We start from the raw sequence: 15666 nt of genomic DNA on the forward strand, positions 1-15666 counted from the left end.
CTTGCACAACCACTCCTACCAGACTGCTGCTGTTATTACACCTGCTACCACCGGGTAGTGAGTAGTTCCAGGATGCTAGGTTCATGACAGATACCACACAACTCATATCACATTTAATCCTCATGATATCAAAGAGCTTGAAGTGTGAACTGTAAGGCTTTAGAAAGGTATCCAAATTTAGTTTGTTTAAGGTACCCTTCAGATTCTTTAGCCAGAAATATTGTGTTCAAGTATCTACAAAGATTTCCAAGATATATTATCTAGAAGACAGAGAGAAAAATACTTAAATCCACTTCATTTTCTTTTTGCATCGATTACTTTAAATATTACAAACAACACCAAGCACTCAGGAATACAAAAACAATCTTGTAATTAGTATCTAGGAAGAGGTAAAAAAAAATAAAAGGCCATTTACCCAATAATTAAAATGGAGAAGCCTCATATTGATATCTAACTAGTGTGACCAAAGCAGAATTCAGAGCTTTGTGAATATTTATTTTCAGAGAAAGGAATAGAACTCAAGTCATTCAAATATAGATAACTGCAAAAGGAATAAAAATAAAATAAAATGGAAAGATAAAAATAGATAAATCTGACACTTTAAAAGCAGTAATAAAATAAGCAAGCAAAAATTGACACGATTTAAAGTAGGAAATGACAAAGAAGATGTGGCAACTAATACATAGTTACTAAAAAAAGTTTTGTAAAGGCCACAATGAGGTACTATATACAGTTGTTTGACAATATACTATATGTAAATGTGTATCTGAAGTGAATTGGTGTTGGCACATGAATTAAAGTCATAAATAAGGAAAGTGTTAATAACCAAAAACTTAGGAAAAAATCGGGATTTCGAGAAATATAGTTCCCAAAATGTGTCACTTGATAAATCCATTGTTTTGTTTTTTTTTCCAAACTTTGAAAAAATAATTCCAATGGCTGATGTTTTTCTGGAACAAATAAAATTATGAGACATATCCCAGGTTTGTAAAAGTATAAATGTTATCCTAATCCTAAACCAGATTAAGATAGCATAAAAATCAAAATTTTTATTTTTGATACTGAGTATGTATCAACAGGAGAATATTTACAATGTAGTAATAAGTCAAAAGCAACTCAAAAATGTGAAATATAATTATGATAATACAAATGTTCATGGACAAAAACAGGAAATATTTTTGGAAAAAAATGAAATTAATCTTAATAAGGTACACTCATTTGTAATTAATTATTTAAAAATCTTTTTTTTCTTCAGAAATTTCTTTACATTGCCCAGTAAAAACAAGGTCATATGCCCTGTGAAATTTATCCATTTTGGTAAGACTTCTGAAAATGCACACTCTTTCAAAGGTGACAATTTATAAAGTCAGAGAGTGTAGCATGCCTGTAGTTGATGCTTTTCAAAGTTAAATATCTTGGCTATTTGTTTTTATTAAAACATTCCAAATGCACTTGGTCCATATTAAGGACTATTTATTTGCCAAATTCTATTTCTTAAATACAAGCCTATTTTTTTTAGTTATGTGACCAATGAGAAAGCAACCAAAACATGTATGCTTCTGGTTTTTCATGCATGTGTATAAAATTAGAAAGAAGAGACAGAATTTTATGTTTTTTTTTAATTTTTAGAGATGAAGAATTAAGAAAGACTGATGATCTAAGAGTGATCTACTGAGTTTTAGATCAAACAGTAAATGGCTGTCTTCTGTGGGAGCTGAGTGACAGCATCCGGGCAGTTGTAGCTGGGTTAACATGCATGTATAAATAATAGAATGGGATTTCAAGAGATGCTTTCCCAGTAACTGCTATGATTTTCTTTGGCATAGAGGCTTGTTCTGAATTCCTTCAATTCCATCTGGTTATATTTTTTTTCCCCTCACCTAAATAAAAATTTTTCTAAGTCTGCTATTAACTCACCCCACCCCTACCCCCACAGTGCTACAGTAGTACAAAGATTTTTAACTTTCAAATTTTATTTTAAGAACATCTCTAAGAACAAGTTCTTAGTTTTTCTTTGCTAAAAAGTTGTATGCATCCACATTTGTATAAGAATTGTTAACTCAAGATGCATTTCATTAAATATAGCTAAATGAAAGTTGGTGTGTAGAAGGATAATGGGTCACTGGGTCTTACTTCACTTATTCTTATTGAATCCTAGGAGGGAGAAGCTTTGTAGATTATCAGTAGTCATCTTAATTGAAGACATTATTACCAGAAATCATCAAAGCAGATGCACATGTTTTTTATTAATTTTATGTAGATGTTAGGTCTCTGCCATCTGCAGTCTTATGGCAGGGGCACAGCAGCCTCTCAATAAATATTGGTTGAAACACTTCTGACAACAGTAGTTATAACATTACAATTGATTGGAAGTATTAAAGTTACTGCTTTTAAACACAATTAAGTAACACTCAAGGAAATTAGGCACTTGGTGTATTGTTGAATGAAGTCATGTAAATTAAAGTTGCAATCAATTTTCATCATGATAGGTTAATGAACAGTAATTTTCAGACGTTTGATGGGGTGAATCCCAGTTACAAGTTTGCATTCAGGCATCTGGCACCTAGAGGATTCTGAGGTATCAAGATAAGAGCTCTACTCTTCATATCGCTTTCCACTCCCATCCTCTTTCCTCATATTCTCCAGATGGAACCATCCATGCCAGCTTATAGTGCAAGTACCCACAGGAACCTCACCTAACTTGGATTAGAGTTTGACTTTAGCCTCAGAACCAAGCCTATTAAATCTTCTCCTCTTCAAAAGAGGAAAGAAGTTTCTAAAAAGTGTGATAAGGGGAAATCAGGCAAGCCTTTGATCTTCCTCTCTTCTGCTCAGCCTGAGGGCAAGTTCTTAGTGCATCTTTTCTTTTTCTTTTCACAGCTCACAAATGAAGAAGTTATAAATGAGTAGAACATTCAAATGCTTTTTTTTTCTCTTAGCTTTACTGCTAGTATTCAATTCATAAATGTTACCTGCTACCAAGAGGCGGAATGTTTAAGCTTCATCTTGTTAAACTGTCTTAATTAGATACATCTGGTACAGCCAGACTATCTAGGAAATAGGACTGTTTTCTGTGTTCGTGTGAATTAATCAGATTAGCTTCCCCTCTGCTGGAATGAGCTGACTATCCTTGAAGAAATGGAGATTTTGATTGAGAGAGAAAAAAAAAAGTCATTTTGCTTAGTTCATGGAATACTGTGGGAGGGAGATTCTATTTAGATTGCCTCACAGTTGGAGAATTGTAGCAAAATGAGAAATAGAGGTGTTTTGGTTGCTGAAGAAACAGGAAGTAGAAAGTTGGGAGGATGACAAAGGTCAACTGCCATTTCTAAACTTATCTTGGGTGATGGTGACTCTCAAAGGCAGAAGCTGTTCTCTGTTCTTCCCACCCCCCCGCCCTTCTTGCACATTCCTATAGTTTATAATTTAAGCTGATTATCTGTAGTAAAATCCAGGTATGCTAATGAGTTTAGGAACCCGTTGGATCAGCCTGGGATTTCTTCTTGATTCACAGCATCGTTTCTTTGGAGAAATACACTCCTCTTGGTTCTAAACAACTGAGGAAACAAGTCCTCCTCTAGGAATAATCTATTTGTAGCTAAAGTCCTCCCACAGGCATCATTCACAGACAGGAATGTTTGTAAAAGCCATTCAATGAAGGCCCTGTGTTAGGCTCATGAAGCCCTGCATTTTGTGCTGGGCCACTTGTCAATGGAACATATTTTAATGAACCAGACGAAAGATTTTAAAAGATCCTTTGCAATCATACATGTACCTAGGGTAATGATGTCCATTTCGTTCCACCCTCTTTCCAACCCCCAACCCCCTCCCCCAACTTTGCCCCATTCAAAGTTCCTCCACTCATCCCAAGCCCCCACAAAAGATGCTTTGCAAAATCTTTTGAATAGTTCATAATCACCTCTGATTGATCTCTATCAATAATTTCAGGATTAGTATATGGGGGAGCTTCAAAACAGCCTGAGTGCATTTGTGTCTGTGCTGGGTTTCTCTGTGGGATCTTTTTGACCAGTAAATCTATTTCAGCTACTTGTCTCTTATTTTTGTTCCCTTTCTGTGCTGTCACTTTCTTGTTTCTCAGTGAAAGGATTAAGCTTTGCCATTTTGGATTATTCCAGACATTCTTTTCCTGGCCGACGAACGATTGTTGATATTCTCCAACAGAAAATAATAAAACCCTCTATCAGCACTCCAGCTAGTGACATTTAAAGGATACTTGAAAGTTGATCCGATTTCTTGTTTTGTACCTCACCTATCAAACCCCATCTGGGAATGAGATATTTCACATAAGTGAAATTTCCAGATAGCAGAAATTTAAGTACTGATTTAAAAATAGGAATTTTCTGCTCTTCTGAAACTATAATATTAAACACTGCTTTGGTGGTGTACTCTTAGAAGCTCTCTCTCGCTTCTTAATGCTCTTCCCCCTTATAAATTGGTACCCTTAAGGTTAATCATAGTCCTAACTTGCCCCCCTAACTCTTGAATAGAACCTTTGGAAAAAGGAACTTTCCTAATTACTTATTTCAAATCAGTGATCTTTTAAATGAGATTTATAGAATTTCTGACCTTTGGGTATGTACAGAGTTACTGTGGAATTATAAGAACTGAAGCATTATTCTAAGTGCTATAGATTCTTAATAAATATTTAACAGTGGCGATAATGCAAAGCACATTTACATGGGTTCTTTCTGAAATTCAAAGTCATCTGATTTTTGAAAGTTGCATTTGCTTTATGGATTCATTCATAGAATTTAAATGGAATCGCAGGAGTGGTCTGTCCATTGTGAAGAACTGATAGATTAATGGCAAACAAAAAAAGAGAGAAAGAGAGAGAGAGAGAACAAATATTGGTAGCTTGAGCAGTTTGCTGGGTTTTTGGGAGGTGGCTTTTCATTCACTTTTCTTTGTTATTTGGTATCATGGGAGAGCCTGAAAAGGTCAAACTGAAGATACTGAGACTTGCAGCCTCAGACAGCAACGTGGTTCACAAACAAAATCAAAGTATGTGGCAAATTAGCTCAGTTTGAAAATGTACAGATTTTTTTTGAGGGCTGTGTTTGATCTGGATAGTTCTTTCCTTTTCCATTATAGTACTTTCTTAAGACAGCAACACTAATTTCAAATTTTTTGACTGTAGACAAATTATTTCTGAAATGTGGCCACATTTTCTAGTTGTCTTATGTGTAGTAAAAATCCCAAGAGGCCCTGAAATGGTGTTATATTAATTTAATTTTTATAGGCCCCCTAACACTAAGTAAGGTGTCTTTTACATATTTGCTTCATAAATGTTTCTTAAGTGAATGAGTTAGTGTTTCAATGATTTAGTCTGTCTGTTCTTTAAATCATAAAGACATTTTAATGTACATAGGATATATTGGCCTGTGTATGTCAACATGACAAAGAGAAAGAAATGGGAACTGAATAAATTAGTAAAAAAACAATTTTTAAGAAAGAAAACTTATGATTTAAAAAATGGAAAAATATTAAACAAAATAAAACTTAAAATAATGAGATGTTTAAGAAATTCAAAATTGAAACTTGGAAAGTACAAAATGAAACTAAATCTATTTTAAGTAAAAGAAAGAGTTGCAGGAAAATGCATGAATGATAAATGGAAAAGGTTAGCTAGTTTAAAGAAATATGCATGGAAGAATAATAGATATAGCAGATAGACCAAGTATTGATATTTTTGTTTATCTTTACCCAGTATACAGCTTCGGAAGTGAGAATTAAGAAATAAAGCATGGATTTAGACTCACACATTTAAACTCTTCTGCACTTTGAGGATTCACAAGTACCCTGAAACAAAGTTTTGACTTTTTAAGAATGACTCTTTTGGGCCAGGGGTTTAGCACAGTGGTAGTGCACTTGCCTAGAATACACAAGGCCCTAGGTTCCATCCATACTACCACCATAACAACAAAAGAGAAATTTTAAATCACATATTTGAATGAGAGAAAGTTCATGCAGAAATTTCACATTTTCTGCCCTCTCTCTGTGTGACAGTAAAAATGTCATACATTTTTTTTCATTTTTTAAAATTTTGATTTGTTATATATGATAGCAGAATGCATTACAATTCATATTACACACATAGAACACATTTTTCATGTCTCTGGTTGTAACAAAGTAGAGTCACACCATTTATGTCTTCATACATGTACTCAGGGTGATGATGTCCATCTCATTCCACTTCTTTCCTACCCCCATGCCCCCTCCTTTCCCTCCCATGCCCACCCCCACCACATTATGAGTCAGCATCCTTAAATCAGAGAAAACATTTGGCAAAAAATGCCATACATTTTGTACATTTTCCTATCAAACAAGTTCGCCAATGTGAGACATTCTGCAGAGGCGTTCTCTGTTTTTTTGACTTTATTCTTCTACTAGCATTTATCAGCAAGTCAGTTGTAACTGATTTTCTGAATACTCAGTGCATTTCAAACTCACTACATTGGTCACTCACAGCCTGGTACAATTTCATAGAAGTGCTTGTTCATGTCACTATCTTTAAGACTGTGTCAGTATTTCCATTAAGAGACTTTTTCATTCCCTGAGGCTTCTAAATAAGTCATAAAAATTCAAGCCAAACTAAAGCTGGCATAGAATAAGAGTCCTCCTCCTCCTCCTCCTCCTTTCTTTTTCTTTCTTCTTCTTCTTCTCCTTCTTCCATGTGTAAGGAATATAAGTGCATCATGCCCACTAATTCTTAGGTTTGTAGACTCTTCACATATTGACTATACTAATGCAACCAGATAAGATCCATTGACACCTCTGTGGTCCGAGAATAAAAAGGTTGTCAACAAGCTTTTACTGTTTGTAAAAATAACAAGCCATTCTACTTAATCAATATGGAAGTAGTTTCTTTTTTTCTTTTTTGTTAGTTGCAGTTGGTGTTTCCCTTCTGCCTCCCTACTTTCTAAAATTAAACAGGTATTTTTCTATGTCAAAATTTGTCTTGTTGGTATAACAGAAGTTTTATTCAGGATAAATATGTGTTTTCCTCCAATCCTGAGTTTTGGTACTTTTAAGTTTTGGAAACTTGTGTTTTTTTTTTTCTGTGATAAATGATATCAATTGTATTTCTGAGATTTGAGGAAGCGAATTTAAAAAAGGTAACAATAAATTTGTTTGCCCAAGTTTACAAAATTTAAATTTTGTCTTATTAGTTTTTGGTTTAAATAAAGGATGGCATGATTAAATAATGACTGAATAATGAACCTTTTTTCTCTTTGATAGTTTTGATACCTCACTTCTCTCAGTTTCATTTTACTAAAGAGGTAAATAACCAAGGACTTTTGTAAATCAATTAGTCAATTTTTAAAGGATCCTTCAGTTCAGTCCCTTATTTTGCAAATTAGGAAATTGTTTTAGATACTCTCTGAGGCGCTGAAAGTTGATTTTTTGGGGGGGGGGATGTACCAGAAATTCAACTCAGGGGCTCTAGGCCACTGAGCCACATTCCAGCCCTATTTTGTATTTTACTTAGAAACCAGGATTTCACTGAGTTGTTTAGCGCCTTGCTTTTGCTGAGCTGGCTTTGAACTTGTGATCTTCCTGCCTCAGCCTCCTGAGCTGCTGGGATTACAGTCATGCACACCAAGCCCAACTGAAAAGTAGATTTTTAAATATGATTTCTTCATTGCTTGCAAATGTGATTCTGACCCTTAGTACAGTAAGTCAAAGTGCTTTTGAAAATTTCAGTTACTTAAGTGGTTTTTACTTAATACTGAAATCTTTAGTTTTGAATGTTTGAGAATTTGAGGCAGGCGTGCATACATTTCTAAAAGTTTCTCTTAATGGCCACCATAGAAAGGCCTGAATACAAGATGATATTGTAAATTGTAGGTTGTGGTAGCCTTACAGTACCCAGAGCTCATTCTTTGGGTATTAAAAGACATAGAAATGGTTTGTAAAAGATCCCCCATAGTCAGTGTTAGTAGACAAAGATCTCTGTGGTGTGTGTGTGTGTGTGTGTGTGTGTGTGTGTGTGTGTGTGAGTTGTAGAAATTGAATGTAGTTGACAAAACTCAGTAGCTTTTGTAGGTGACCAATGGTATCTTCCCTCTGCCTCCTGCATCACAGGGGATGCTGAAGTCATTACCAGGAAGTGGTCAGAAACAATTTAAGTGACGATAACAAGCCAATTGGAAAGTGGTTTGAGGCAGATGAATTAATCTCAGCTTTAACAATAACACAGCTCATCTGCTTCCAACAGTTTTGAGTCTTCTGGGTCAAAAAAAGGAATCATGAACTAGTTTTTGCAGCCCACTAGGATGAACCAGTACAAGGTACATGAAGTGCTGTGTGGTGGCACTTTTAACATTTTCTCAGGTCAGGCACCTAGGAAAAATGAAATTGAAGTTTCTACTTCACCATCTCACAGATTTAGGAAGCTCAGTGGGCACTATGGCCTGAAACTTTTCAAGGCACATGAAATCTTCCAAAATCTCTGGACTATAGATAGGGTTCAAAACGGCTTCTTGCCCAATGACTTTTGGGCATTTTTGATATGGTGATCAGATATACATCTTTGATAGAGGGAATGTGTTAAGAAATATATATATATATATATATATATATATATATATATATATATATATTAACATAGGTTTGTATACATATATGAATATACACACATATATATGTGTGTGTATATATATCACAAAATTTGCCTTTGATCAGGTTTCACTTAAATAAAGTGAATAACATTTTTTTTTATAATAGTTGTTTGGAGAGGAATATTTTGGTAATCTAAAATTAAAATGGAAAAACACAGACCTCAAATGAAAATGAAACCTTTTAAAATGCTGAAAGGTAGTCAGAGACAACCATTCATAAAGAGAGATTTCCAAGAAACAGTTTGCTCTTTAAGTTTTCACATAGTTGCTGTGTGTTAAGAACTGATTGTCCCTTCAGTGGAGCCAGACTCAAATTCTGGTGGACAAATCTCAGTATGGCAGAGACATTTCAAATAAGAATGCCCTGTTCTGCCAAAACTGTCATTATGACACTAAAATGTACCCTTTTGCAAAGGGCCAAAATTCAGAGGCTGTCCTTCCAGTTTCTACACTGATTTAGACAGAAGATGGATTAAAAGGCAAAGTGGTATTTAGGATCATTTGTCACATGGCTTCAGGGCAACAGGATGGCTAGCTGGCAAGAGCAAGAATTCCTTAAATGTTACTGGGTCTTACATTTCTGAACGTAAAATCCCTGGCCAGAGGTTGTTCGGTGCCAGGTGCCTTTGCTGTGATGTCTTAGCCTAGCACGAAGCTGGGCGGTCGTTATATCGGCTGCTCATGCAGCCACACAGCATTCACTAGTTTGCAACTAAGATTGAATGACGTTATTGTTTTCCAAGTTCTCTTATCTTTGGTTTGATTGCATCTGTTCATGATGTATTTTCTTTTTCCTTCTGTAATTCTCTTCTGGGGCTGCCAAATCTATCTTAGCCAGATCAAGGAGCTTTTTCACAACCGGGTTAGAGCTTCCATTGTTCTTGTTTGAGTTGTTATTGTGTCTCCCGGGTTCCTTTATTTTAGACCTTTTAAGAAATATGGTACCAATTCAGATTTTCTCATCACTTCTGGGGCCTCCAGCTTATCTAACCTGTGTACTTTTTTTCTTTCTGAAACTTTTTTTTTTAAAATGTATACTTTTGTTCTTAAAACGTACTTGGAAAATTATAAACATAAATCATCTGGAATAGTAATTCTCAACTATCTTGAAAGGTATTTGAGAACTATTTCACGGTTACTATGATTGAAGCAGTAAAATTTAGTTTATAGTTACAATAACTTTCCTCTCATTAGGAAAATATAAAAAAGCTCAACTTTATGATTTCATGACATATTACCAACCCCCAAATACCATTCCTAATCCCTACCCACTAACACACACCGACTTGGTGAAATGCTAAGAGGAATCTCAGAGAAGAATCCAAAGGCTTATGATCCTCTGTACTCTCTTTGACCTCACCTGTCCCTCGACTGCTTTTATTAAAATGATGGTTAGAAAAGACCCAAACAGAGGCTCTGCTGAAACATTACAAGTTTAATCTATATTTTGACTACAGCTAAGTTTCTGCTGCTTCCAATGTGGTTTGGAAAATGAGTTTGCGGGGCCCATATTTCTCTTGGGTCAACCTCCCTACTTGCATGAAATGACACACGTGCAAGTTCTAATGCCGAGAGAGCAGAGATCAATGCCTTAGAAATAAGGAGCTCTGGATTCAGGCAGATCTGCAAGCAACTGGGTTAGTGTTCCAAGGCAAGTCCCTTTTATCAACCTCTCCATTCCTTTTGCTGTAAAATGAAGGAGTGTGACAAGATAATCTCTTAAGTCCCTTACACCTCTGGCAATCTGTGATTCTAAGAAATGCGTAGGGAAAAAAAGAAACCCCACAGATTTCAGAAAGTTGTAGATAATTTTGCATATCATGTTGGCTCTATTAGAAAATGAACTTGGGCTCCTAGCAGCAATACAGTAACATGTCAAAGGAGCACTAGGCAACAGAAAACCTTCACAGTAGCAGACATAGGACCCCCCTCCCCAGGGAGGGTGTTAAGCCCCTGAGAGTAGATTAGGAGGCCAAAATGCCTGTGGTGCTCTTTGTGTCATGTGTCATTTTTAGGAAGAGAAATTCCAAGATTATAGAAGTATGCTTCTACATTTTTTTCTAACATTTTATTCTTTTAAAATTATTGTCATTATGTTTTTGGAACTGGGGATTGAACCCAGTGCTCAACCATTGAGCCACATCCCCAGCACTTTTTTTTTTTTTAATTATGAGGCAGTATCTCCTTAAGTTGCTGGGGGTCTTGCTAAATTGCTTAGGCTGGCCTTGAACTTGTGATCCTCTTGCTCAGCCTTCTGAGCTTCTGGGATTACAGGATGTGCCATCATGCCCAACCCCAAACATTTTATTATTATAATTATATTTTAAATACTTATATATTTACAATTTATTTTTGTAAATTATATGCAGCAATTATTTGGCTCCTATTTTTTTCCCAGATGGATAGCAGTTGTCCCAACACAATTGACTGAATTCTTCCACCTTTCTTTATTGACTAATGCTATCTTTATTATACACTAAATTCTGTTATACATATGTCTATTGCTAGACTCTTTTATATTCTGTCAAACTTAAAAATGTTCTTATATTAACAGTATACTGTTTTCAGGACTACAGTTTTATTGTACATTTTGACATATGGCAGGGTATGTCTACTTATAGTTTAGTTTTCTAGTCAAGCTTTCAAATAAGTTTGACAAGTTCCATTTAAAAAATCTTGGAAATTAATTTGGAATTGCATTGGATATTAGTTTGAATATTAGCAGTAGTTAGTTCGGGAAATATTTATGTTTTTGTTCTATCAAGTTTTCCCACTTAGGGATGGTCATCTTCTATGACATTCAGTAAGTTTTTATAGATTTCTTTATACAGAGTTTGCATATTTTTCATTAAGTGAACTATTGGATATTTTATTTGTTGTTCCTGTTGTTTCTATAGGAAATGAATTTTTATTAATTATTCACATTACAGTAGTAATCACTGATACATAGGAAAGCTATTGCATTTTGTATATTTTCTTACATCCAGTTGGATTGTTCAAGTATCTCTTCAGATAGTGACAGTTTTGTGTATTTATCCTTCTTCTTCTTCCTTTCTTTCCTCCCTCTCTTCATTTATTGCATCATAACAATAATGTTCTACAAAACAACATTGGATAATGGCAGTGATAGCAAACATCAATGGGAATTTTTCTTATGTTTTACTACTAAGTATATGTTTGCAGGTTTCTGCTTTTCAGAAGGGGTAAGTGAATTATCGGGTTGAAATTTTCTCCTTTTATTCCTAGAATAGTTAATAAGAGACCACCCTCCTTTCTATTCCCCATCCCATAAAGAAAACCAAGCCACACACATTACTAAATAGGTTATTGCATTTATAAAATGCTATTTGCACAGTTTTCAAAACTGTCATCTAGTTATCCTCTGAATCTATTTGCATAGTTATTCTTAAGTAAATTTCCCAGTGTTTCACTTATCCTTGAATTCTTGGGAAAAATGTTATTCCGTCAAGATGTATCATTCTTTGGGTATAAACTGAGGAGTGGGATAACTGGGTCAAATGGTGGTTCCATTCCAAGTTTTCTGAGGAGTCTCCATACTGCTTTCCACAGTGATTGCACCAATTTGCAGTCCCACCAGCATGTATGAGTGTACCTTTCCCCCCACATTTTCACCAGCACTTATTGTTACTTATATTCTTTTTTTTTAAAATTTTTATTGTTGGTTGTTCAAAACATTACATAGTTCTTGATATATCATATTTCACACTTTGATTCAAGTGGGTTATGAACTCCCATTTTTACCCCGTATACAGATTGCAGACTCACATCAGTTACACATCCATTGATTTACATATTGCCATACTAGTGTCTGTTGTATTCTGCTGCCTTTCCTATCCTCTACTTATATTCTTGATAATTGCCATTCTGACTGGAGTGAGAGGAAATCTCAGTGTAGTTTTAATTCACATTTCTCTAACTGCAAGAGATGTTGGACATTTTTTCATGTATTTTTTGACTGATCATATTTCTTCTGTGAAGTACCTGTTCAGTTCTTTAGCTGATTTATTAATTGGGTTATTTGATTTTTTGATATTTTTTTGATTTCTTTATATGTCCTAGAGATTATGCTCTATCTGAGGTACAGGTGGCAAAGATTGTCTCCCATTCTGTAGGCTCTCTCTTCACAATCTTGAGTGTTTCCTTTGCTGTGAAGAAGCTTTTTAGTTTGATTCCATCCATTTGTTGATACTTGATTTTACTTCTTGTGCTTTAGGAGTCTTATTGAGAAAGTTGGTTCCTGACCCAACATGTAAAGAAAATTTTCCTATGTGCCTATATGATTACACAACCAGTGTAATTCTGCATCATGTACAACCAGAAGAATGAGAAGTTGTACTCCATATATGTATAATATGTCAAAATATATTCTACTATCATGTATAACTAATAAGCACAAATAAAAAAAAATCTGTTTAGATTTTCCCACCAGCATGATGCCATATGCATTTTACCCTTCATGAATTTTTCAAGTTTTCTGATTGGGCAATGGTAACTTTTACTGTTTTCAAGCATTGCTAGGCATGTATTTAAGTTTACATTCTATAATTTTAATGGGATTTTGAAGAAGAAATGAATGAAACCTATTCACTTCACTGTCTCAAAGGGGAACTCTTTAATACAGATTTTTAATTAATGGTTTAATTTAATGTTTTTATCACAAAGTCATATGATGTTTCTTTTGTTTCTAATAGTTTTTAGTGAGAATTTGCACACATTCAAAATTATGCATAGATTCTGGATATCAAGAAATAATAAATGCAGAGTGACTATCTAAAAGAATGGAATTAGTGGGAACTCTTGCAAAATTCCTAATAGGTTTCATCTGCATAAATATGATACATTATGTTAGGTAAGGCCTCCTAAACGACAGTGCTTGAAATACAGATCTAAATACAGTTTTAGTTAATAAAAATTCTTATAATTATTACAATAAAATAGGGTAATGCTTGGCAGTTCTGCACCCAATAAATTTGACACTTTTGAAATGTGATTGGAATTCAAGTGGATACTGTTTTACTCTGTAGTTAAACATGCAGCAGGACATGGTAGAAACTAACTTTTCTTTTTGTCTTTCCAGTGGAAAACTTAACTTCTTTGAATAAGTACTATTGGGGATTTTTAAGTAAAAACAAGGAGCTAAGAATTCTACTTCTTTTTGCCAATCTTTCCTTTAAGAAAAATCATCAATTAATGGAGCATTAAATATAATATGCTTCATATTGTTTTTTTACCCTCTTGTACTTGGGTTACTTTAATAATTTTTAGCTAGAGCTACACATGTAGCTGATTAAAATCATACATAAGAACAAAAAATGGGAGGGGGAAAGGATTATCATGTTTCAAAAACATTTTATTAATAATACTTACCAGAATTTGTATGTTTGTTTTGAAAATGTCAAAATATCTTTGCGTTCCCTTCATACCTGTCTTCATCTTCCTCCTTCTTCTTTATTATTTTCTAACAATGAAGTGCATTGTCTTTGCCTGGGACACTCCTGTTAAGTTTTCCTCTTGGCTTGTTTGAGTATGACTGAACTGACTATTTCCCAATACCTCTATGTCTGGGCAGTGGGATTGACCACAGATTATTTTTCTATGTATTTTCTAGTAATAAGCTTGATGTTCCTCTCTGTCAACATATAGAAGCTATACTACTTACATAGAAATAAATCTTAAATGGGACACTGCCCCAAAGATCTTTCCAAGACCAGCAGCTTGTTTTATTGGAGCAACTAGCATTTCTAGAGTTCTTCACTTGCAGTGAATTTACCGTCATAGAATGAGATATGATCTGTCATAGCCAGTGGGTCTTTCCCTGGATTATATAGCTAAAGGACTACAGTCACTCTGATGAGGTCAAGGATTTTACATATTATTACTAGTTAACCTTGTTTTATTTGTGGGGGGGGGAAGCATAAGCCAATATCCAGACTTGATTCTTAACCAATAATTTTAGTGTACACCCTAACAAGGCTTTCTTTGAGAGGAATTTGAAGGGGTTTCTTTTCACTTTTTTTGTTTTATTTTATTTTTTATTGATGAATATATTACATATATCTATGGGATACAGTGTGATATTTTGATATGTTATATATATTATATAATGATCAAATCAGACTAACTAGCCTACCTATCACCTCAAATATTTATCATTTCTTTGTGGTAAGAACATTTAAATCCTCTCAGCTATTTTGAAATACACAGTGCAGTAGAATTAACTAAGGTTATTTTACTTTGGGTATATACTCAACAGTGAGATCATATGATAATCCTACTTCTAGCTTTTTGAGGAATCTCCATAGTGTTTTCAGTAATGGCTATAAGAATTACATTCCCATCCACAATGTGTAAGGGTTCTATTTTCTGCACGTCATTTCCAATACTATCTTTCATCCTTTGGATAACAGTTAAACTAACAGGTGTGAAGTGATCTTTCATTGTGGTTTTAATTTGCACTTAGTTTATGACTAGAGATGTTGAGCATTTTTCATATATCTGTTGGCCATTTGTATGTCTTCTTTTGAGAAATGTCTACTTAACTCCTTTTCCCATTTTTAATAAGATGATTTGTTTTCTTATAGAGTAATTTGAATTTCTTTTATATTTTGGAAATTAGCCAAAATATCTGATGTATGATTTGTAAATATTTCTCCCAACCTATGGGATGCCTCTTTCTCTGTTGTTTAGAAACATTTCAGTCTGATGCAGAGTCCCATGTGGTCTATTTTTGCTTTTATTGCCTGTGCTCTTGGGGTCATATCAAAGAAATCACTGCCATAACCAAGGTTGTGGAGTTCTTTCCCTTGTATTTTCTTCTAGTAGTTTTATAGTTTCAGGTTCTAGCTTTGCCTTTAATCCTGAAGGGGTTTCTTCTCTTGGTCCTATAATACTTTTTGTTGGAGATGCTAAGAGAAAGCAGCATATCCAAGCACTTTTTCTAAGAAAATATTAAACAGACCTCCTGCACTAAGAAGGACAAAGAAAACGCCAGAGGGCCAGCCTG

At 34.5% G+C, this 15666-nt stretch overlaps 1 protein-coding gene across 1 annotated transcript in view; it reads left to right on the forward strand.

Annotated features, from left to right (window-relative positions):
• Positions 1-15666, forward strand: part of Mkx (mohawk homeobox) — a 60368-nt gene that overhangs the window by 12407 nt on the left and 32295 nt on the right. The window lies entirely within an intron of this gene.

The sequence above is a fragment of the Callospermophilus lateralis genome, chromosome 13 (genome assembly GCF_048772815.1).
Source record: "Callospermophilus lateralis isolate mCalLat2 chromosome 13, mCalLat2.hap1, whole genome shotgun sequence".
In the NCBI taxonomy this organism is placed as follows: domain Eukaryota; kingdom Metazoa; phylum Chordata; class Mammalia; order Rodentia; family Sciuridae; genus Callospermophilus; species Callospermophilus lateralis.